This window comes from Lytechinus variegatus, chromosome 2, assembly GCF_018143015.1.
Source record: "Lytechinus variegatus isolate NC3 chromosome 2, Lvar_3.0, whole genome shotgun sequence".
NCBI lineage: Eukaryota > Metazoa > Echinodermata > Echinoidea > Temnopleuroida > Toxopneustidae > Lytechinus > Lytechinus variegatus.
In genome coordinates, this window is record NC_054741.1 from 1343991 (window position 1) to 1368531 (window position 24541).

At 35.3% G+C, this 24541-nt stretch overlaps 1 protein-coding gene across 2 annotated transcripts in view; it reads right to left on the reverse strand.

Annotated features, from left to right (window-relative positions):
* The window catches only part of LOC121407024 (ribosomal biogenesis factor-like), a 123256-nt gene that overhangs the window by 92390 nt on the left and 6325 nt on the right, over window positions 1-24541 (reverse strand). The window contains exons 1-2 of one of the 2 annotated variants that reach the window (XM_041597917.1): window positions 13580-13667; window positions 3648-3825 (exon numbers count right to left, since the gene is read on the reverse strand). The gene's annotated coding sequence lies outside the window, so the exon portion shown is untranslated. Of the gene's footprint in view, window positions 1-3647; window positions 3826-13579; window positions 13668-24541 lie in introns of those variants that run through there. The other variant, XM_041597916.1, reaches the window with a different exon arrangement.

Sequence of the window (24541 nt, forward strand, 5' to 3'; positions counted from 1 at the left end):
CTATGTTTATCGATGTAGGAAGACAGCAATAATGTGAATCTTGAAGACATTTGCACACCTGCGAGTCAGAAAAAAAAACGGAAAAATTACCAGAGATTGCTTGAGCTTCAAAATGCCTGATAATGATTTTATACATTCACATCTTCCCAAATCAGATAACGTTCGTTTTTATGCTGATATTTCATCACAAGAACATTTCAATTTGTTGTAACCCTACTGGAGTTTATTCTAAATTTGACTTTGGGGACTACTTAAGTTCATACCAATTTGATTTTCATACTGCAAACTTCATTGCAATAATTTTGACAAAGTTATACCATGAGTACAGTTGTAATTCCTTTCTGGGATAACCAGTGGGTACAACTGTAAGAAAAATAAGGTATTTTCCTGAATTCAGGGGTGTGAAAACATTCTTTGAGGCAGGTTAACTGGGTGTGCTTGATGACAGCAATTAGTCTTATCTCTAGAGAGAAACATCAATTATTGTACAAAGCCCCAAGGCCAGAGATTATCTTCCTCTCTGACCTTAAATGACCTAATAGAGTAAAGCAGTGTCTGTTGCAGTACAACTAGCAAAGAAGTCAGTCCTACTCTGATAAGGCAGTAGGGCAATGTTCTAATTCCCAAACTTTTTAATATCACAGATATTGAGATCTGACGAGAGTCAAAGAACTAAAAGTTATCAGGCGGTACTGCACCATCCCGAGTTTGCTCAATCTCGAGATTTTAGCCCGATCGGCCCTCTTCGCGATTAATCTCGAGATTCAAGAAACCCCGTCTCCACCATCACAAGAAGAGCGATTCCTGCTCAAGCAAGGCATTGATGCATTATGGTCTGACACCATCAATAAATAATCCCTGGTCATTCATATAACATTATATACAATAAATTCTAATTTTGGGTCACACCCTCCTTATTGTCCTTCCCAAATACACACCATTTCATTATACTTGATGCAAAATTAGGCAAGGTTTGAAAATGAATTGCATGATTCATTTCAGACAAGTGAGAGAGAAAGAGTAGACCTCAATTAACCAGTGACACAGCAATTCATATGAAAAAAAGTTGATTGTTCTTGTGGGGGGAGAGCAAAATGTACAGAATCATGGAGAAGTCTTGCTGTATTAAAACTGGAAATGGTTCAAAGTCTGCAAATCTATACCTTATACCACAATGCCCTTATCCACGAAATGAATGTGGTTTGAATTCCACGGTGTGGAAACCTCCGAGCTTAATTTCCTGCCATCATGTACTTTACATTCATGGATCTGGTAATCCTGATCAATAATATTCGTTGAATTGGTGGGGAATATAGAAAGCAAACGCTTCTACTTGCTGCTGGCTAAGCTGCGAACATCATCCTTCCAAGTTGAACGAACTGCGATTGCTCTTGAAAACTGAAGATGGTTTGCGAGTGAGCGGTAATCTAGTCAGGCTCGTGGAAATCTAGCATTATTTGATTACACTTTTATTCAAGAGGCCTCAAAGATAGGATAGCTACCCCTATCACCGATGATTCTTTTACCTTTTTCGTCCCTTTTATTTTCTTGTTTTCTTAACCTTTGAATGAACTGATGAATGGAAAACAACCCATGTAACAAACATTCTTATTCAGACTATCCATATCCTGGTAAAAGGAGGGAGGTACATCTAGAAAATCACCCCCACAATTAACTGAAAAGAAAGCTCTACAGCATTGATATTATCATTCATATCGAGAACATTTTACTTGCTAAATATACAACCTTAACAAAAAATAGCAGTCAGCTTGCAATATTATACTTCATAACTTCTGGTGCCTGTGACATACAGCTTAGTGAATGATTGTAAATTTGCTGTGTAAGCTCGACTATTGGTCATTGCAATAAAGTGTATAATGATTGAAGGCTAGATGTTGTTATATGGGGGGGGGCGTGCAGACCATGTTGAATGTGTACCTATTGATATTAAAAGTGAGATAGGTTAATCACCTAATGACTTGGTTTATAAGCCTTGATCCTTGAATTGAAGGGTCTGTAAATACTAAATTGCTTTAGCAAGATATAAAACATGCAATAAATGGTACATTTATGTTCAAAGAGACACCGAATCATGTTTGATCAGACACCAAGCAAGTGTGATACAATATACATCCAATGGCCCTTGAATAGCAAGTCCACCCCCACCCACCAATAAGCTCATTTGAATAAAAAATGGAATTTAATCTTAAATTCATACAAGCAATAAGTTGAAATTCATCAAAATCATATGTGTAAAACAAGAAATTACTACATTTTGCTTTATTATATGCACAACATGGTCGGTATGCAAATGAGGGAACTGATGATATCACCCAATCACTTTTTCTTGTGTATTTGCAATAAGAAATACTTAAATTTTCTGATGAATTGATACCTGAACCAGTCGAAATGCCACTGTATTAATGAAGAGTCTCCAGTATTGTTAAATCTTTTTAAAAATGAAATCAAACAAAATATGAAAGAAAAAGTGATTGACACCCTCAATTCTCTCATTTGCAAATGATTGTGTTCTGCATATAACTGGGGGTTTAATTTGATAAAGGTAATGTACAGGTGTACTTAGCAGGTCACACTCTATATTTCTTGTCCAATGTTATGAAATGTTCAGTGTTATGATTGTTTTATTTTTCTCTTTTTGTTCAAATCAACTTATATTGAGTTGGATTTGATTTATAATGACAATTACTCAAAAACACAGTCACATATCCATATAAACTTTCCATCAAACTTAACTTATATTTATACAGAATATTTTCTCAAGTGAAAAGGAAGTTTGAATTGATGGTGCATTTGACATTTTTATAAGTAGACACATCTGAAAACATAAAAAGAATGAACAGGATAGGAAAAGGATGTATGGATTGATTCAGATCTGAAGATCCATGCTTTTTCATATTTTAGGATTTTTTCGATTAGATTTAGAAAAGGCAAAGCGCACAGTGACATATTATTTCATGAAGATGAATTTATATCATATTTGTCCCCAACTCTAAAACGGAAGATTAATTCTGCAAGAATTTGAAAATGATTCTGATTTCTAAATGGGAGGGGGCCCGGTTAAAAATCATATAAAATATATTTTTTGACAATGTACATTTTTAATCAATGTTAACTATATTTATTGGCATCCAGTTACTTTCCTAAGATCATGTATAATACGGCTTCATAAATGGCAACATGATTTCATTTTAAATGAATTTTCAAAATATTATTTGCAGTGTTCAGCTCATAAGGTTCTTCTACAGATGATGAGCATTGTGCACCAACCATGCTATTATTTCACTAAACCTTGAAATTTGATGCTGACGAACCTTGGGGCTACAAAAATCAACACTTGTTGTGTCTCACAGACACAGTTTTCATGCACATGGGAACATGAAAAACATACCACCTGACATTTCATGATATCATATAAGTGTTTTAATATATGAGATCAAGGGAAAATGGATCTTTCAGCTACAGGAAATAGATCTACATATGGGAATACCGTGATAAATCTCTTCTCAACTTGGTGACACAATTTTTGCATTTGTCGGACGAACGGAGCAATATGGCTTTTTTGATGACACAATTTTGCACATGTGGGACTGGCCTGGAAGTTAGTCACTGATTGTGTTTCAGCTTACCTTGGAATTGCACGGGGAATCTTGGGGTATCAGATATATCACTTCTTAGGTTATTGTAAGGTGTTCTTTGTGTTGGTTCAGTATGTGAGTGGCAACACTGGCTCTGCACTGTCGAGCTTTGCTGGAATTTTCTGTCAAACAAACTGGTGTCCCTGCTTTTCCTTCAATATAATTTATCCTGGAGAGAAATTGGTAGATGAAATAAATATGATAAGAAAACTGTTTCCTCTGTACTAAATGATTACATGCTTAGATCAAATAGTGAATAATTACCTTCTCCCCCCCCCCCCCCTTTTGCAGCATCTGTTATATTACTTAATCGTCCAATTTAAAGTTCTAATACACCCTTTTCTCTTGTGAATATATCAACCAATTTTGTTTTTTAATCATCAAAAGTAAAAGTGTGCGAGTGTGAGAGAGACAGGCCATCCTAATGTTTGTATCGTCTGGTCGGAATAGAGACAATTTTTCTATTAAAAGGGGGCAGATCCAAGATGTCAGAGAGGTTGTAGAGAAAATACTTCAACTTGTAGAGGAAATACTTCAACTTTACTCCAAAATTCAGTCAGTTTCCTCTTTACACAAAAAAAGTTGATGAGCCAAAAAAAAGAAGCCCTCCAACCAAAAGATACATATTATCATCCTTACTTCAAAAAGGGGCTACAAGAGCAAGAGGGGGCACTGCATAACACTGGTTATACATATTTCAATCAAAATTGTTTTTTAAACCAAGATGCCATCATGAATGAATCCCATGATGCCATAGGACTTCAAAACTTTCTTTCACATGGACATTTTCACAACAACCTTGCTAATGAAAATAGTCCTTCTAGCAAAACTAATGTTGCAACATTATCTAATCAATATGATACCCTAAAAGTAAGCAAACATTTTCCTTGAAGGTAATGAAAATAATTACAACATCTTAAACATTCCCATTTTCGTCATCCTCTTAGTTTGCTTTATTGATTATCTCTTTTTATCTGAAATACAAAGCAAGCATAGTTACTTTCTCATCAAAGAAGCCTTGGATTTAAAATTTAAATTATACCCCCCCCCCTTACATTATCAGGGCTCTGAGGTAATGCGTTGCAAGAAAGTTATTTTAATAAATAAAGACAAAATATTCAGGGACAATGTCCTCAAACAATCCCATGGCATTCTGTTTGTTATCAACTTTGGGAGATTCAGAGAAGAATAATAATCACAAACATTTTTTATTCATTGAATTTGTTTTTCATTAGATGTTTCTTTTCTTCAGTTAAATGAATCTCTTCAAAGTCTTTTGCCAGACAAATATTTACATAGGCACAACAATAAAGGGTTATATTGAGAAAAGTGGATGGATTCTTGACTACATGCATTTTAAATTTATGCCTCTCCATTGAAATTAACAATGATATATAGCATTATAGTGCGTCTTCTATCAAGTTTTTTTTTCAGAGTTGCAGAGGAAATTATTAGACCTACAGAGAATGGGGGGGTTGAAATATGATGAGAATAGATACATGAATGTCTTGGCTGAGGTTAGCTCTGAAAAACTATAGATTTGGCACTGTATATTGTTGAAGAGAGTACTAGCAATAGCCTTTTCATCAAATGAGCATTTGACTCTACGAGGTGTTTAAAACCCGGTTCCTGAAGATCAGCGGTTTCTAGTGGAAACATATTCCAAGATAAGACCATCAAAACAATGAGGAGTGCAACCATAAACAATTTTCCGAGCAGCAACATCTTGAATTTCATTTGCTCCACAACAGGCAACCAGTCAAGTTCCTTATAAAGTGGTGTTAGGTGTGTATATTAAGAATCTTTACTGAGATATACCTCATTTCTCTAATTTTCAGAAGGTGACCTTTAAATTTTGAGTTTGTGACTCTAAAATCTAATCAGATCAGAAGCACTCCCATATTACCACAAGTCAAGTTTGAAGTTGAACCCTGAAAGTAAACAGTTCTTCAGTATTCTAACGTTATCCAGATATTTCAAAGTACGTAATGACCTCTAACCTTATGACAAAAAATATACTTAGATCATGACCCCTCTCATATGTATTCTCAGGTTATGTTTCACATTATACATCAGAACAATTCCCCTCCAATATGCAAACATGAACCACGTTTGAGCTGATCCCTCAAATTGTTCTTCAGTTATTGTGAGAACAAGATGACTTTTCATCTTAAATTTGGACTTTTGAGAACATAAGTATTAAATACCATAATACTTGGGTGCTCTTTTCATTGGTAGAATCTATGTGTTGCAAAAACTATCCGGTTCAAATATAGCATCACCTACCAAGGTAAACGGTTGGGAAATTCGATGGTTTATTCCCAAAGGCTACTATGGCAACACTGGCAAAACAAAGATATGTAATTTATATAGAGAAAATAAATAGGTCTCGAGATACATAAAACAAAGAGTGATATTAACACTAAATTTCGCTCTCCTTTCATAAAAAAAACATGTCCCTATTTCCAACACTAAACAGCTGCACAGGAAGAAAATATCCAGTTTCAAGATTAAGGATATCAGAAAGCAGAAAGTTGAGGATTTTCGGCATCATCCTAGTGTAATTCCTGGATTTCACAAATGTTTTCTTACACGATTACCTTCTTTAAAGGCAATTTCAAGCCCATATCCTCACAGAGAAGTAGAGTGAACGGTTGCCATGTTGATTAATGTAAAAATGGATTAAAGGAAAGCAAACTTGTCTGAAAGATATACTTCATTCTAATCTTTAATTAGCTATTAGATATCTATCCTTCTTGGAGGTAAATCCAGAAGGAATTCTTTTAAATGATAATCCATGGTTGATAAATAATTCATAAGTTGGATGAATACATTATTGGTACTTTAAAAGAAATGGGAGCTTCGGTGTGGGCGAGGGGTCAAAAGGCTAATGAATTCAAAGTAATTTATCCGTTTCAAACTTCCCAGGGAAAACTTCAACATTAGTTGGTGGGGCATGCTCGTAACTTCAGGAACTAATCCCGAAGGGTATGTTTTGAGGTGGTGCAAATGCAGAAATAATTTACGGGTATTTTTTTTACCTGAAAAATTTCTCTAAATTTAACAGAGATTTTTGTGATCAAGGCGGTTTGAACCACCAAGACATTTAAAAGCAACAGTAGATTTTTATTTTTGAAGGTGTCTACAGTACTAACTCCTATTTAGTAAGCAAGAGCAAAATATTACAAAGAGAATCAGGCCTACATATTTTTGCTTACGTTTTAACCTAAAAATTCCCCTTGAAGGAAAGAATACAACATTGAAGGAAATCACGAAATTGAGATCAAAAAAGCTTTGTAAATCACACCATTTACCATGTCATACAGGTCACAGGTGAGTTGGAAAAAAATAACTTTCAAATTTACAAAGTGCGATCACTTTGCAAAGTAACCTTAATTGTAGTGACTATTCACACCAAGTTTGCTCAACCTGACAGAATGATTGACAAGTGCTAATATTTCATGTAAAAAAAGCCCAGGAAATTCCACCAAAAGACGTTCAATAAACAAATTACAAACGTTTCCTTGTTCTGCATAAAAGGGCAAGTATCTTAAACTCCTCCTTATAAAATTTTCACCTTACAAAATAATAACTCATTTTAATCATTTCTGAAATACATAAGTTGCAGGTATTTCTTTTCTTCAAATCTTTGAAGTTCGAGTTTGAACAAAGTTGTATGAAATGAATAGGAAATCACTTTTGAGATTTATCTTTAGAAATTTAAGAACAAGTAACTTGAATAACTGAAACACAGTAAACTTTTATTTTTTTCTCTTTCCAAAAGGTCCCTTCTTAGTTCAATATTTTACAATCTTGTTTGTAACCATGGAGACAGAGGTATAAAAACAATTATAAACTTGTTTGATCTGTCCGTTTGAACTTGATTCACCTGCTTCCAGCAGACAGGTAGGCTAAACCAGTCACCTTCACCCCACTCTATCAACTTAATGCTACTTTTTCATGGTCAAATGCATTCCACCACTCTCAACAAGTAGAAGGAAGTTTGGTGGTGTTCAAACTATTTGTCTACAGCCATGTCTCTGAGCAGGACTCCATATATCATAACGGCACTTTGCATATTTTCTTTGCACAATTCCCCATATTCCACATTATTTTGTCTAAAACAAAGTGTGAGAATCTGTAAAAGAACAAGTTTTGACATTTGACAAGGGGCCATAATCACATTATATAAACTAACTGAATAAAATGGTTTTTGAGGACTTAATGCCTGAAAAAAACCTTCATAAGATTCAATTATGTCAGGTGTCTTTGTGTCATTAAGGCCTATAATAGCATTTAACAGCTAACAATGTTTCTTGAGCATTAAAGGATTTATTATCTACCATGTACCCATTGACTATACCTGGGTGGAGAATGGAAAATATAGATAAACGCGTTGCCAAGGGACACAAGTACACTAAAAACAAAGTTAGCTGAGTGAAACTGATACATTATCTAACAAAATTTTATCAAGAAGAATATGACATGAATACATGATTGGTGCAAGTCTTTGGCGACATGAAATACGTACAAATCCAAAAGAGTTGCAATTTATTCCACTGACGTACAGATGGGGGAGGGGACTTGGGAATGCTCATGCTCCCCCCCATAAAAAATATAAAAGGAAAAAAAAGAAAGGGATAAGGGTAAAATATATCATTTTTTTAATGTTATGTCAAAATCTATCACAAACTTGGATTTTATAATAAAAATGTTGGAAATTTTTGCTCGCTCATTTCACTCGCTTGCAACATTTTAATTAATTTTATGCATTATGCCATACCTACCCCCTAAAATTATTTGGCTCACTTTGCCACTGATTTATTCAGAGATATTAAACCTGTATTAAAGGCATAAGAGAATGGCAGTGTGAACGGGCCAATGGTCATTCCCTAGGTGCAGATCTTTATATTGACTCCAATTTGGTTTGCAACAATATAGGAAAACAAGGTGTATGTAATGGAAGAACTCATCCAATCAATCAATGAACTTCACTTTGCGAGAGCACCTGGCAAGAAGAAAGGGATATGTTACATATGCCTTCATCCACTTGATTTCATTCTTATCCGTTTGTTCCTTTCCATTTTGGTTATTTAAATCCCCCCCCCCCTTCTCTCTCTCTGTCTCTCTCTATCTCTATATATGATACACTTTTTTTTCAACATGTTTTTATTAAAGGAGAATGAAACCATTGGAACAAGATAGCTTGTGTGAAAACAGAAAAATCAAAGAAATAGATCAACGAAAGTTCGAGAAAAATCGGACCAATAATGAGAAAGTTATGAGCATTTGAATATTGCGATCACTAATGCTATGGAGATAGCAAATTGGCAATGCGACAAAGATGTGTGATGTCACTTGTGAACAACTCTCCCCATTACTTAAGTATATATTTCACTAGAATTGCCTCCCACATCTATCCATAAATCATGTGTTCTGTCTACATGAGGGCATGTAATACATATTTTTAAGAATACATCATGGATAAAGAGTTTGTTTCATCATAAGAAAAAGCAAAAAGAGACATTTTGAGGGTATTTTACAATCCACCAAAGGGAAAGTTGTTCATCAGTGACATCACACATCCTGTGGATCTCCATAGCATTAGTGATTGCAATGTTCAAATGCTCATAACTTTCTCACTATTTGTCTGATTTTTCTCAAACTTTCTTTATTCTTATTCTTTGATTTTTCTGTTTCTACACAAGTCTATTTGTTCCAAAGGTTTCATTCCCATTTAAGGATTTCATTCAAATGAATTACATAAACTGCAGATAGATACAAAAAAATCTTCATTTCATATCAACAAGGATATGCAAAAAAAGCACATATATTTTTACCAAGAACTGAAGCAAATAAGGACAGAATGAAACTCCTTAAATTTATACTTTTATACCTGGAAAAAAAAGAAATTACTTAACTGAGTCCCCAACCCTCTATGTATACATTTTAATAATAATTAATATCAAATGGCTATATAAATGATTTAGAGGAAAACAGAACACCCACCACACACACACACACACTCTCTCTCTCTACTTCGATCACTCACTCTCTCACACTCCCTCCTCTCTTATATCTTTCTCCCTCTCTCTGATTTAAACATTTCAAATGGCCTCAAGTCATCCATACACACACCCACACATCCTCAAAAATTTACATAATATACATCTTTCAATAAACAGTTCATGTTCTCTTCTTTCAGTGATTACATTATGCTATTTCATTTCAATACAGATTAATAATTTTGGTTAGCATCACACTTACAGCCCCCAAATCTGTTATGCAGAGGCACCCACACAAAACACCCACACCACATCTAACCATGGACCTACCACACATCTCTCTCCTCTCCGCACACATGCACGCACACACATTCTACCTGTCCCATTTACATGTAAAGCCTGCATCACCATCTCTTGTCCTACATCTACAGCTTACCATCTTTTCTCTCCCTTTTTGGTGGTGGTGGGGGGTGTTTCCCACATTCAAATGAAAAAAAAATCTTCTGAGGCTGTTCATGATACCACAAAACAAAAATACACTGTATCTATCCACCAAAGTATTGGAGTAATTAGAGCTCTTGAACCTAGATCAAACTCCAAAAAGAAGGACTTGAAGAGACAATGCCAAAAAAAGACCAATGCCGCAATAAATGCTATGTTAACAAGTACAAAGTTTGCAATGTCAGATCCCCTTAAACTTAGGGATTTTAGGGAGCATCTTGATTTTTTTATTAAATATAGATTAAGTTCAACTTAAGTGTTGGAGCAAAAGTTATATATACATCAAATCAGGTTTTGTATAGCATTATTGTTGACAAAAATCCCATTACAGAAAAGAGAAATACTACTTATTTCACTCATTATACAACAAAACCAGTGCTGATTTAAGTCATCAGTTTTAATAATCCTATACCTACAGCCATTGCTTTTCTCAATTCCTTCAGTCTTTGATCCAAACAATATTAAAAAAGCACTTTGATTTCCCATAATTCAGTTGAAATTAAAAACACTTTGTAACTTATAACCTTGATAGCTATTTTTAAACAATGGCTGGTAGCAATAGCTTTTCTCTTTGTTAACAAAGACTGTTAGGGTTTATAAGTGTTTGCTGGACTATATGGCTGGAACTGCTGACCCTTTGGGGCAATTGACCAATTACAAATATTTAAAGAACAAAATTCATATTAGTTTATTTGCAGGGGGTCATATTGACCAGAGTTATATAAACATAAATTTGAGGGTCATTTTCCCAAAGTTCCTTTGATATTTCTTAATCTTAAGACATCTGATCCCTAATGGTCTCTGGGTGAAAGTGTAAAGGAGCTGATCATACTGACCTCAGATTTGCCAATTAGGTTCAGTGGTAGTGTTGTTTACTTTTAATTTCATAGTGTTAATTTCAATCCTAGGAAATAAGTGATATGAAACTTTCCAAAATAAAATGGTTCTTAAGACATGACAAGTGGAACCTAGATTTTAGATGCCACAATCTCAGAAAACATTTTTATTTTTGAAGTTTAGACTTGAAAAATACCATGAAAGACATCATAGAACTGATTCACAAGATGAATAAAAAAGAATTTTCGTTTTCATACTTGCATCATTTTTAAAAATTATTTTGTTTCAATCACGTCTCCATAAAGTTCTTGCATATTGCAGCTTTCTTAGCTATGCTTTTCAGTGGATTCCCCAACTTCTACAGACATTAACAAACATATCATAACACCAATATACAACAAGGTCATTTACTCCATATTGATTAATCAACCTCTACAAATTTTCCAAATCCATGTGCCTACCCCTCTGACAAATAATTATGGGGCATGATCCGTGGATCTCACATCGTTACAAACCAGTTGCTTCTTCATGCCAGGATTGTTGACATTTTTCACACCGCAGCTGGACAAGGGTGAAGCTGTTTACAACTTCCATCACCTAAATTCCTGTCATAAATGAAATATGTTCTGCCTCTAATCCTCATACTCAAGATGGCTGTTGGATGTTGTACTTTGGTTTTTTTAACCAGTCGCCCACAGGAATCGGTGGGCCGTGGACAAGGCCTATGGGGATATTTTAATCTTGTGGTGAACGGGTTGAGAAGCTTTTTGGTACATGAGAGAGCTCCAGAGGTAAATTGCTGATAGGTATACACTCATTTCATCTTCTCATCCAAACTTGTCTTATCACACATTTTATCATAGTCATTTATTACATTTGAATTATTGTGTGACATTGGAAGCATAGCATGTATCATATAGAAAGATTAATCAAATTGAAGTACCATGCCTATTGGTGACATTTCACAGAACAAAACTGCTTTCAAGGAAATGTTCGAGACAATGACATCCTGTCATGACAAATATTTTGTAGGTCTACACTACAGTCTACCTAATGAATGATGGCGAGTCCCCATTTTATTCCTTGGTAACCAAGAATATTACTAACCAATAACATTGCAAACAAGTGGAACGCCTGCCCTCTGGAATTCTCTCCTGCATTACACAATTCAATATAACAGCAGTATTTACTTTGAAAAAAAAATTAAATGAATATTCTTTAAAAAGGGATGAAATAATAATTTGTTAATAAAATACTAAGTACGTTGACCTCAATAAGTCCTAACATGACGTTTGATCTTAAATGAGAAACTAGTTAGGCCTACTTCATGTTACTTGTGATGTAAAAAATACAACCTCACATAAGTTTCCTTAAATTTACATATTTCTATATTCTAAAATTCCAACATTAAAAATCACTTATATTATCTAAGTTTTATGTAAAAGAAATTTGAAACCAACACATGGTCAAAGTTTATTGACCCTAAATGACATTTGACCTTGATCACATGACCTGAAAGCATACAAAGATTATCAGTGATACTTGATGTCCAGGTTTAATGAAACAGATCCTTATATTTACAAACTTATGACTTCTCAATATTAATCACACAATGGTCAAAGTTCAATGACCTTTGACCTTGATCACTTGACCTGAAACTCATATGCAAGATTATAGGTGATATATGATTTTGAATACCAATAAAATACATAATTAAAAAAAAAAGATTATAGGTGATACTTGATTACTCTCATGTCCAAATTTCATGAAATCGATCCACATACTTTCAAAGTTATGACATTTCAAAAACTTAAACTTAGTTAAGATTTTAATGTTGAAAACGCGGCCGCCGACTCGGAAAAGCGCGCGTACATATGCACACGAGACAGAGAAAAAAAACAATCTTCACGACATGGGGCCAAGATCTGATTGTTAGGGAAGCATTGAAATAATAACTTTTAAACAAAGTGCCATTATCAAATAAAAAAGGAGTAAAAAGAGAATAACGGAAAATCAGAAATGGCTTCCTTGTTGTTGGGAGGAAACAGGAAAATACGCTGGAAGCAAAGGGTACCAACCAATTTGTACTGAAATACCGCGATAAAGAGGGCAAATTTGATAGCAAGGAAGTACAGAAGATAAACAAGACAGTGAATAGCAGTTTATGGATGCAACATTCCCGGGAAAACATTCATGCTGTCACTCTCAGAGCTGGCTGTTTGAAAACCGCCGTCATTATGTCATTATGTTCCCTCAACAAAAACCTCAGAAAAAAAATCATATTGGGGTGGAGTTTGCGGTTCGGCAAACAGGCGATCATCGTCAGACCCGTTTCATCTCGGGCTACAGTTAATCCCTAAAGTGGGAAGTGCTTTGTAGAGGTCGTGAAAACACTTTCTGTGTTGTTACAATGAATTAAACACTAACGTTAGTTTATAGCCAGAAGGTAGGGAGAAGCAAGTAATAACAGATATCCATGTTTGTGAAAAACTTTTGTTTCACATGAAATTCGCACTTTTTTTCAATATTCTTTATTCTTGAAATTAGCAAACATGAATGAACCTACGAAAGTTTACTCACCAGAATCCAGAAAGAAATGCGGCGAGTTTACAGGGCCTAGGACAGAGAACGATCATATCGACCGGTGACTTAAGAAAGCAACGCCCATTCTATATCTTTCCGCCAATCACAGAGGAGAGCGCAAGTCGTACACGCGACCGCTTTCGCGAAGCCACGCCCATTGAATCCAGCTAGCCATCAATGCACGAGCAAAACACGAAACCCGGAGCGACCGCTATTACGCTTGAGCTATCGACTTCACTCTAGGGTGGTACACGGGAAGGCATGGATATGGAATTTGCTGTGGCAAAATAGTGACTAAAACGCGAACATCGAACGGGATTTATAAATGCGAATTCATCCAAGATTTTCGTTACGAATAATGGATTTTTACCCTACTGGATTTACAACCATGGCATACAGAACATCTTATTTCGCATTCATACTGGTGCTTATCTCAGGAAATGTTCTCGGATTCTTAGATAGTCGACAGGTGGCCTATCGACAAGATCAAGGTAATGCGCAATTACATTACTCATTTATCTCACCGTATCACGGGCCGTATCATGATTATCGAATAGAAATTTGCAAACAATGCTAATTATAATTCACATGAAATAAATTAATTTACAGTGTAGAGTATTAAAATCGGTGACAATGTAAGATTAGACGTCACCATAATTGGAATAATTTAGATATATTCATTGAACGTTGAAGAGCATCATTCATACCGATGCCCGAAATAAAGAAAAAAGGAACACATTGAAAGAAACAGAAAAAGGCCATCAATATGCGTAGCTCAATTTATCACGTGACCCGACTCTTCAAAGGTATTCCTTGATATTTCAGATTCCAGTTTTCTACCACAAACACTGACAAAATTTCCAGTGTTTCATAGTTTCAATATGTAATTTTCAAGATTGTTCACTTCTTTTTTAAACGAAATACGAATTCATAAAAAACGACATTTCTGTTACTCCTATGATGTTGTCTGGTTGAGGAGATTGTAAAGTAAATATATTTAATTGAAGTCATTAAATACACCCATTCATAGCAAGAATGGTTCAGCCTTTTGGTTTGGTTTATTTACCGTATAAAAATCAAAACATAACACGTACAAAATATTATGATTAATAAACACTTGAACAAAGAAAAGATGGATCACTCTATTTAACGTCCTAGAGGTCCTCTTCATTATGCTGCCATAACTACATTTCATTAATTTGTTAATGTCGTAGGTACACGCACATGAAATCGTTATTTAAACCCTTTTTTAAAGGACAAGTCCACCCCAACAAAAACTTGATTTGAATAAAAAGAGAAAAATTCAACAAGCATAACACTGAAAATTTCATCAAAATCGGATGTAAAATAAGAAAGTTATGACATTTCAAAGTTTCGCTACATTTCACAAAAACAGTTATATGAACGAGCCAGCTACATCCAAATGAGAGAGTCGATGATGTCATTCACTCACTATTTCTTTTGTTTTTTATTGTTTGAAATATGAAATATTTTGATTTTCTCGTCACTGCCATGTGAAATGAAGTTTCATTCCTCCCTGAACACGTGGAATTCAATTATTTTAACATTTTGTGCTTCAGGCAAGTAGGTCCCAATCGTCAAATTCGTAAAAATTGAAAAATTGTATAATTCAAACAATAAAAAACAAAAGAAATAGTGAGTGAGTGACATCATCAACTCTCTCATTTGGATGTAACTGGCTCGTTCATATAACTATTTTGTTAAAAATAAGCGAAACTTTGAAATGTCATAACTTTCTTATTTTACATCCGAATTTGATGAAATCTTCAGCATTGTGCTTGTCTGATTTTTCTTTATTGATTCAAATCAACATTTTTCTGAGGTGGACTTGACCTTTAAGTCCCCCTCCCTCCTATACATGATAACTGAGATTGATTTCGGGGAAGCAACTTTGTTCATCCACATGAAAATACCGCTAACAATCCGTCTTCTACAACACTGGTGAGTGTGGGTTGGGTTAGGGGAGTGTGGGAGGGTGTCTGGGGGAATAAAGAGTACGTTCTGGCCAAATATTTGTTTTAAAAATTGGGCCAGAGTCGATCTATTTTATAGTTCATGCTATTTTAGCACGATGGGCCAGATAAAGCGCGCTTATCGTGAGATGACACGGAAAATATTCTCATGGGTGTCCAATTTTAACTGCCGAGCAATTATTTGCATCTTGTATTGAATGAACAATCTTTTTCAGAGATAATGTTTGTCAAACGTGCACATACTGGTAGAGAGATGATCGCAATCGTCCCATATTATCTTCGCCAGAAGTTCGGTTCTTTCTCCTCTCAGAACTGTTTCCCTATTTGAAACCACTAAAGACATGATGAACGAAAAATATGGAGTGTATTAACTGAACTATCTGCAAGAAACAGAGCAACTGAACATGCTGAAAGAGTAAGAATCTATGATTCAAGCACTGGATATTTTTTTAATGTGACAGGCTTACATACCACTTCCCACTATCATCCTAAATGACTAGGAAGAAAATCGATATTAAAGATGCTCTGTCGCATGTCTTCTCTCGCTCCCGGCATCAGAGCAATCTCACATTATACTTTGCATTTCATTTTTATTCCTATCTTTCTACACCATCTCCACCGGCTTAGGTAAATTACAGCTAGATGAAACTCCTCGTTTTCAATTCTACAATCACTTCCAAACTGTCGCGAAAGGCTATTCGAAAATAATTCACGTTACTTCATCCTATACTAAACAGTTCAGTGCCGCAAAAATCCATAAACCTATTTCATGTACATAAGCACCCCTTAAAGAACGATGCGTTCCTCCATCGCGAAGAAGCCAAAATAACAGTAAGGAAAATAATAGCTCTTTATCTGTGGGCCAAGTTGATTTTGGTTTGGTTGTTGGGTCATAAAAATGACGTTAAATGCCTTGATTTATAGTGTATTCACGTCAAGGGTATGGTCGATGTTAGCATGGGTTTATCTTATCACGTTCAAGTAGACCCGCAAACCCTTTACTATTGATAGGATGGCGCCCCTTCTCCTTCACCCCCCCCCCCCCCTATTTGACTGTATTTGGCAAGCCGTGCTGACTCAGATAATGTCTGTCGTGATCTGCTGGGAACAAGGTTTTTCTCTAACGTCAATGAACTAAAAAAAAATAATCAAACTCCAAAAAAAAAAAACAGCTGAGGAGGTGGCGGGTTCATTTTGATTTGATATTAGCTCATGATTTTACAAAAATCACGATATCGTGGACAAAATATTTTCATGTTTTCATGTAGGTAATCATAAAGGAATTGTTATTTAATGCGATTTGGAAATGTTATAATTTTCGAAAATGTTTTAGAGGTTAACATAAGTTCAGGGACATTTCCGTTGAGTTTCTGGATATTTGGATTGAAATAAAAAAAAATTCAGAAAATTAAAAAATACGGGAAATCTTTAGGCATTTTTCCTTTCCCATCAAAATAATTACTTTCCGTCGATAAAACATTTTTTTTTGAAAATACAAATATTAACAAAATATTTCAGGAAGCAGATAAAATGACCTGTCCAAATATTGTTCTTTCGTTATCAAAAACTAAAACGGTCACAGGACTTCAAAACTCTATGCGCGGAACATGGTCCATTAATTAAGGCATGTAGTCCTAAGCGTCGTCCCATTTTCCTGGTCTAAATACGGAGCAGGGGCCTTCTCGAATCAAGGACAATATACTGTTTACCAGAATTAATGAAATGTTTAAAGGCCTTAGGAAGTTTGTTTTAGACTTATATACGAGCACTCGTTAAAAATTGGGCACTATACATGTGCCCTTCACGGGGGAGTTACAAGCCCTTTCGGCTGCCTTTACATGAAACATTTAATAGGTTATCATGTTTTTAATTGCCATCGGGAAGGTCTCTCTTTAAAAACATCCGCGGTCTGGCAAAATTCACATACCGGGAGAAAGAAATATATTATGGTTTAGCCCTATCAAACAGGGTTTCTTTCCATTATATTTTGGGAATAATAATAAGACTTCCAGTACGGAGTGAAAATACTTTTTGTTGAGCTGGATGAACAAATAATAACATGTCTCGATTCTGTCTGTAGATCCCAAGGTGAAAGTAGATTTTCATTGTCTTTTGTTGTGGAAATTTTCATACACCCCGTTTGACATGACAAAATACAAAATAGATACTTCGCGATCCCTCAGACATGTGAGAGCGCACCGAAAAGACATATGGCAAGAGAAAAAAAATATCTAATGCATTCCCTGTCTGAACCCGATCACATCAAAAGATCGCTATCTTCCGATCTGTCTCTGATTTTTAGTGAGAAGTAGGGCGGAAATAATGAATGAATGAATGAATAGTGAAAATTTCTTACTTTTTAATGGACGTGATGTGAGCGTATTAATAAAGATTAAATCGCGTTTCTGTTATATCGATTAAGATTATTGTGATCAAAAGCACGCAAGCAGAATTGGTGGTGACGTGGCCGTGTGGTCTACGGCGCCTGACTAGACATTTGAAAGTCTTGGGTTCGATCCCCGGCCGTGCCCGTGAACAAGCAATTTAGTCGACAGAACTCTCTATCCTGTAATTAAATAAGTGGGAATGGTATTGGTGACTAGGTGTGCACTTGTTTGTTGTTTTTTTAATTCAATTAACACGGCCCATCGCTGATCATGAGCCAACGATTTAGATAAGTCATAGCATTGTGTTATTGGATAATCAGTGTATAACTCATCTTTGCCAAGTGCGTGGGAATGTGGATCATGTGGGATAACAAGATAACAATGTTGTGTCTGGAAAACATCCTTACCAATTATTCAAACAGCCACTTAAAACCAACACTTCAGAAATCATCATCATCATGATCATTGAAATACGCACATCATCATCCAGACACGTACCAGTTTATGATACGCATCGGCTTTGAGAGGGAAAACTGCTAAATGGTGACATATTCAAGAAATCATCTTGTAACGAATATTCATGGTACCTTTATAGTTTGAGAAACCAAGACAATGGAAAAGAAATGAAACGAGTTTAGTTTAAAATGTTATCCTTCCTGATATAAATGTATATCGCTGTACAGTTCCATACTTCTTTGCCTCGGTGAACGAAAAAAAATTGGGGATGACGATGGCATTGTTGCTGTTTAATCAATTAAAACTGTATTTTAAAACGATACGAAAAATAAAAGGAAAAAATAATATGCACCTTCAAAAAAAAATTGCAGATGTTCAGGGATTTATCGGCCTAACCCAGAACACAAAATTTATCGACATACTATTCCATCTTTCCCGTCATAACAACCTAGTCAGTTCGCCATCAGATCAAGGAATTTTCTCTTGCATCCTCAAAGGCGGTTTGGACCAACAAAAGAGCGCTTCGTTCTAAACATGCTAAATTGAACAATTTGTGACTCTCTTGAAAATTGCCAATCTTCAGTTCTTGAACAAAGGGAGATCAAATTTTCTTCAAATTGCCGATATTCAGAAAGGTGGAAGATTATTTTGAAAAGGTTCCTCAAGCCGCATCCCTGTAATGTTCAGTGCATTTACAATATACATGTATATGCAAAATGCAACTTAAACAGTAGATTTGAGGTTGGAAATCGTTTTTGAATGGGGATTAGACAGTTTTCATAGATCAACGATTGGTTGGGAGACCGATAAATGAACAACCGGTCGTCATCATTAGGGAGCTTACGAAATTCATCCCTGCGAATTGAAAGGAAAAAAGAACGGCTTTGAAGGTGCCGAAAAGCTGTTGTTTTGCTATTGTATAGGATATATAAAGCTCATCCTCTCTAGGCGATTTGAGGGCCGTTACGTTTTAAAACCCTAAATTCTGAAGCCATATGAAGTTCATTGATTTGTGTGTGTATTGAAAAAAAATACCACCCGAATTCCACATTTTGATCTACAAGTACAGAGCTTATACGATATGGGATTAAGAATAAACATGAATAGTTTCTGTGTCCTTAAGGAAATAAGGAAAAGATTCGGATTCTCCCCCATTGACCAAGAAGAAGGCGTTAGTGGTCACCGAAATAAAACGAAAAACATGAAAACCTAGGAATCTTGGAAATTTGACAGCTTTCTCGTCTAATATATTAACAAAATTCGCTTGTTTTTTCTGAATGTGGACAATCAAGTCGCTTTTTAATATATTTTTTTATACATATCACTCTCATTCGATATCCCAATTTGCCGTTAAGTTGACGTTACTAGTATCAGTTACCAGTATATAGTCAGTTACCTCAAACTTCGTCAACGTTAATTCTGACTTTCATTATGAAAGGGGGAGTGAACTGTGTGAGGTCTCTCATTGACTGTGTGTTATAAATACATAGTCTTAAAATATACGTTTTTAGATATCCACAATACTACAGAGAATAAATTGACCCATAATTGTATTTGTACAGAAAAACTAAAATGTTTTGAGAGAAAAGGTAACTGTTTTGCTATAAGTAACATAATTATTGCGGTATAAATATATGCGTACTTAATTAGCATGTTATCATTCAAGTGGGTCTATATTACTCGTCCATACTAGCATTATGGGTCGGGAAAATGGCCAGGTATGAGAAGTTGATGACTTGAGATGGTGCCATTGGTTCGTAACTGCTTGAAAAAAATAAACATGTTGAAGTTGGTGGGTATATATGTAGCGATATGCTTCAAGTTTCGAACGTCAAAGATCAAAGCATTGATCCCCTTCTAAGTATGTACAAAGGAGCCCCATCATTAATCTCTTAATGGGTATTTGCCGCATCAGTGGACCATGTACCTTTTATTCCGAATTATCTCTTGAAATAATGAGTTAAGAAACGTTACAATGGGGTTCGGAAATATATCTCACCTTAAGACCTAAATTCGTGTCGTAAACAGAAAAAAGGGTTTTGTGCGATGCAGGATTGAGGCGGCGACAGATCGAAGTCTATGCTTTAATTTTTCTTGAAACCGTGACGGATTAAAAAAAGGGAGTTTTTTTTCTTTCCGAAGCTATATCTAGTATTTCCAAATACCCTCGGATATAGTAACTTTACAACCTTTCCAAAAGGTAAAGAAAAAAAACACACACACACGTACTCATACATATGAATAAATGAAAATGCATGAATACAGCTCTTCATAATTATTGTTTTCTTTCTAAACAAATCACTTAGGATCTACCTGACATAGAAAACTATGCTGCCAATGGGTTCTTGACAAAGTATGTTTCATTCCTTTGTCACAAATTCATTTGTTTATTTTTTATGCAATATCTCCCTATTTACCGTTGTGCATGCATTATTTGAGGATTCATGAATTCCTATAATCGGTAAAAATGCCATGATGTAGAGTACCGACTCACTCTACAATTGAAAATCCCCCTCAATATGCATATACATGTAGAGTCAAACTGCACTTGAACTGCAAGTTATCCTGCATTTGCACTACCCTAGCTCCTTCCTCCCATCCTCATACAAGTCTCAAACATCCTCAACGATAGAAGAGTGTGGACAGTCTCAGTGAGGAAGAAATTAAACCGGGGAAACTAATCGGGTAGGAACTAAACTAGACGGTAATTGTGGATTTGACCGTCGACATCAATTGCGATACAAGTCTCCTCCAGTCGTTTAGAAGTGAGAAGACCAAAAAAATCTCTGAAATTACGAATAACTAAAAGGCCCTACAACTGAAATCAACATAGGCCCTGCAATGACGATTAACGAGTTACTTGCCTTCCCCGAAGGTGCGTAGATGAGTTGAGCTTTTCGCATTTTTTCTTTCTAAATGAAATGACGTCAAGAATGGTGACATCAATAGTTGCCGAAAGAATATTATATGGCGAACGGGAAAATTCTTGAGTGGGCACAAACATATATTTTCCCCCAATTTCAGAGGAAGCATATTTTGACCCTCGAAAACATCGCATGGTGATTGACATTTCGGCTGTCTTGGGGTTTTTTTTGGGGGGAGGGGGGGTCAACTACTTGAGAAAAATAGTGTATATACACGAATATGTTGTCCCAGTGATAATACCGTTTAAATTCTGATCGTGAGATGCTTGCTCACTTGAAGAGTGAAATATTGATGGGTAAGGATTCTCTTTCACTCGAGGATTCTTTCACCTTTAACCACTTTCATTCCATTATAGTCAGACACTCGAAATAAGTACGTCCTACATTTGTAATCTTCTCGTCAATTTGATGACGAAACAAAGGGCCTCTTGACTCTTTTCAATTCACCCTCTTAAAATATATCGATTTCTTAGTCAAGTGTTTTGAAGTATTCGGAAAGATGCGAAGTCATATACATTTAATTATTAATGTATTACGAGCTTTGGGACAGAATTTTCAAAGTCATACATTTGCGACTGTCCATAACTTCGTATTTTCATGTCATACATAAAATAGCTTTAGCGAAGGTTTCAAGAAAATTATATTATTTCGTGAAGTGTTTCATCATGATTTAATATGAGCGCCGTATGAACAAGGAAAATATTACATGTGAATGTTTCGTATTATATATAACAAGTATAATTAGAGTGGAAACAAAATCAATATCACTGTAAATAGTAAATTTCACCCACAAATATCCGATATCACACAAGCGGGTAGCGCACACAACCACATTGCTCTTGCTCATACCAAAGAAGTATATTGTATTCAATATCCATCCTCATACCAGAGAATTGTAAGTTATCCCTGTTCATATGTATCACCTCAGGCTCTTGGTACCAATTTCTGTACGATTGTTCTCCGCATATTTTAATGATTATCCATGCAACCTCAAAATGCATAAAAGATTCAAATCACATCATTAGAATACAATTTCAGAAAAGATTACCACGACAGTGCTGACAGCAGCACTATCATCTTCTTCGTGCCTCTGTTCATAAAAACAGGATTAATATACAGGATAGTGATACCATTAAGAAATATCATAAAGCCTGCGGGGCTATATATGAAGCGTTTTATCAACATGAGTTTTATTTGTGAAACTAAGGAAGACGTTGTCGGATAAATATTGATCATATTTTCGATGACAAATGATTGGTGTTTGGTACAGGCAGGATATGCCGAGGCTTTTGTCATATGCGCCCATAATTGGTTTACTTTTCGGACGCTTGATTTCACGGGTGAATTAAAACGATGTTATTAAACCCGTCAGTCAAGATTACTTATATTTTGACACGTTCTTATTGATACCAATATTTCATTTATTTCCTTTTTTCCACAAGCAACCTCAAAAGCTTTGCCATTTCACCTTTCAAGAGGAAATCCGTACTCTTTGGGAGCAACCAAATATATCTTGATGAAGGGTGGCGTGTCTAACAAGTAGATTTTGATTGAAGCAGAAAAGTAAAGGAAAGCTACTGGTGCAGATTTGATGGAAATCTCTTTTGATTTTGTGACGTCACAGATTATCATTTCAAATTGTGTAATATAGATTTTTTTGTTAATGCCGTTTCCTTAAAAGAATATCTCTATTCATTTGTTCCATTAAAACATTTTGGAGTTTATATTGCATGGTATATGGGGTATCTGCTCGCACGACGTAAAAAATAAAAGTATTGTTTGATGGATTTTCATCAAACCTTCATCAATATTTTTCTCGAATTGTTCTCTTTTTTTGTAACAATTTATCGCCAGGCTTTGTCTTATTACCTTATGTTTACACTCACTATATAGGCACATTATTTTGCTTACGCAATAGATTTCACTGTGATTTCAATGCATATATTTTTAAGATGATGGATTTCATACCCTGGGAGTTTTTTTCCTCATAATTTTCAGATTGATATTTATAACAAATATTGTCAGGTAGAAGTATCCTTATAGGCCTGGAGTGCACTTTGCCTATAAAAGGCAGATCTAGGCCTATAAGAGAGGGGGTGGGGCCCCAGCCCCTGGCTTATCCACAGGCATAATTAATATAGAAAATAATGCTGTGGTCCCTGATCCATACACATGATAGTTTGTATGCTTGCTTATCAGATCATTTTTAGGAACTGTAAATTATTCAGAGGTTTGAGGATATGGTATACTGATTTCCATTTATTATTATGGGGAAAGTTTTTGTGACTTTTAGAGAGTTAACCTTTAGACCGTTTATTACCATTGACCAGAAGATAAAATAAATCTCAAAACACAATGAAACTTTATTTACTAGATAAATAATAAAACATACCCCAACAATTTCTTGAGTTTTGTTAATAAAAGTTAACATCAACCTCTAGACTGCATGTGGACAGATTGAAGACAAACATTGTGAATGTGTGTGAAATGCAGAAGTACAATCAAAACACATCCCGACTCCCACACCAAGTCTTTGGAGTGTGACAAATCGAACAAATCACATCCATGTTTGAACCAGGGAAGTGTTACACTTCCCTGGTTGAACCATTCTATGTTATACTGCCTTTAATCTCCAAACATATAATTCTATACCCATACAAGGGGACGAGGAATGATTGAAAAAGAATTAAAAATTATTGAAAATTAATACGATATCAAAATCAATTGACACTCCAGATAAAGATAATAATTTAAAATCACTAACATGTGAAGGATAAAATGAAAAATTAACCAGCCTCTTTTTTTTCTTTCATGACCTGTCCCCTCCATGGTAACAGCTACCCGTAACAAACATTGTGTTGGTGTTAGACAGAAAAGTATCTTATTAGGGCTTACACCAAATGATTTTGCTACATGACATCAATTCACAATAACCCATTGAGCCAATACTAATTTATGACAGTATCCAACTTACATGTACTTCAGAGAAGGTAAGACTTTAATACAGGCTTTTTCTCGTATGCACAAATTGCAATGTTCAAGGTTTTACAACAGTTACATGTCAGAATAATATTATTGATTTAATCCTTGAAATTGAGGACTAATGTACCCCAGAAATCACTCAAACCATAGTTCATAACCACAGGGGGATAAATTGCCAATAGTTGATCAAATACTGCATACCGCAGCAAGTCATAC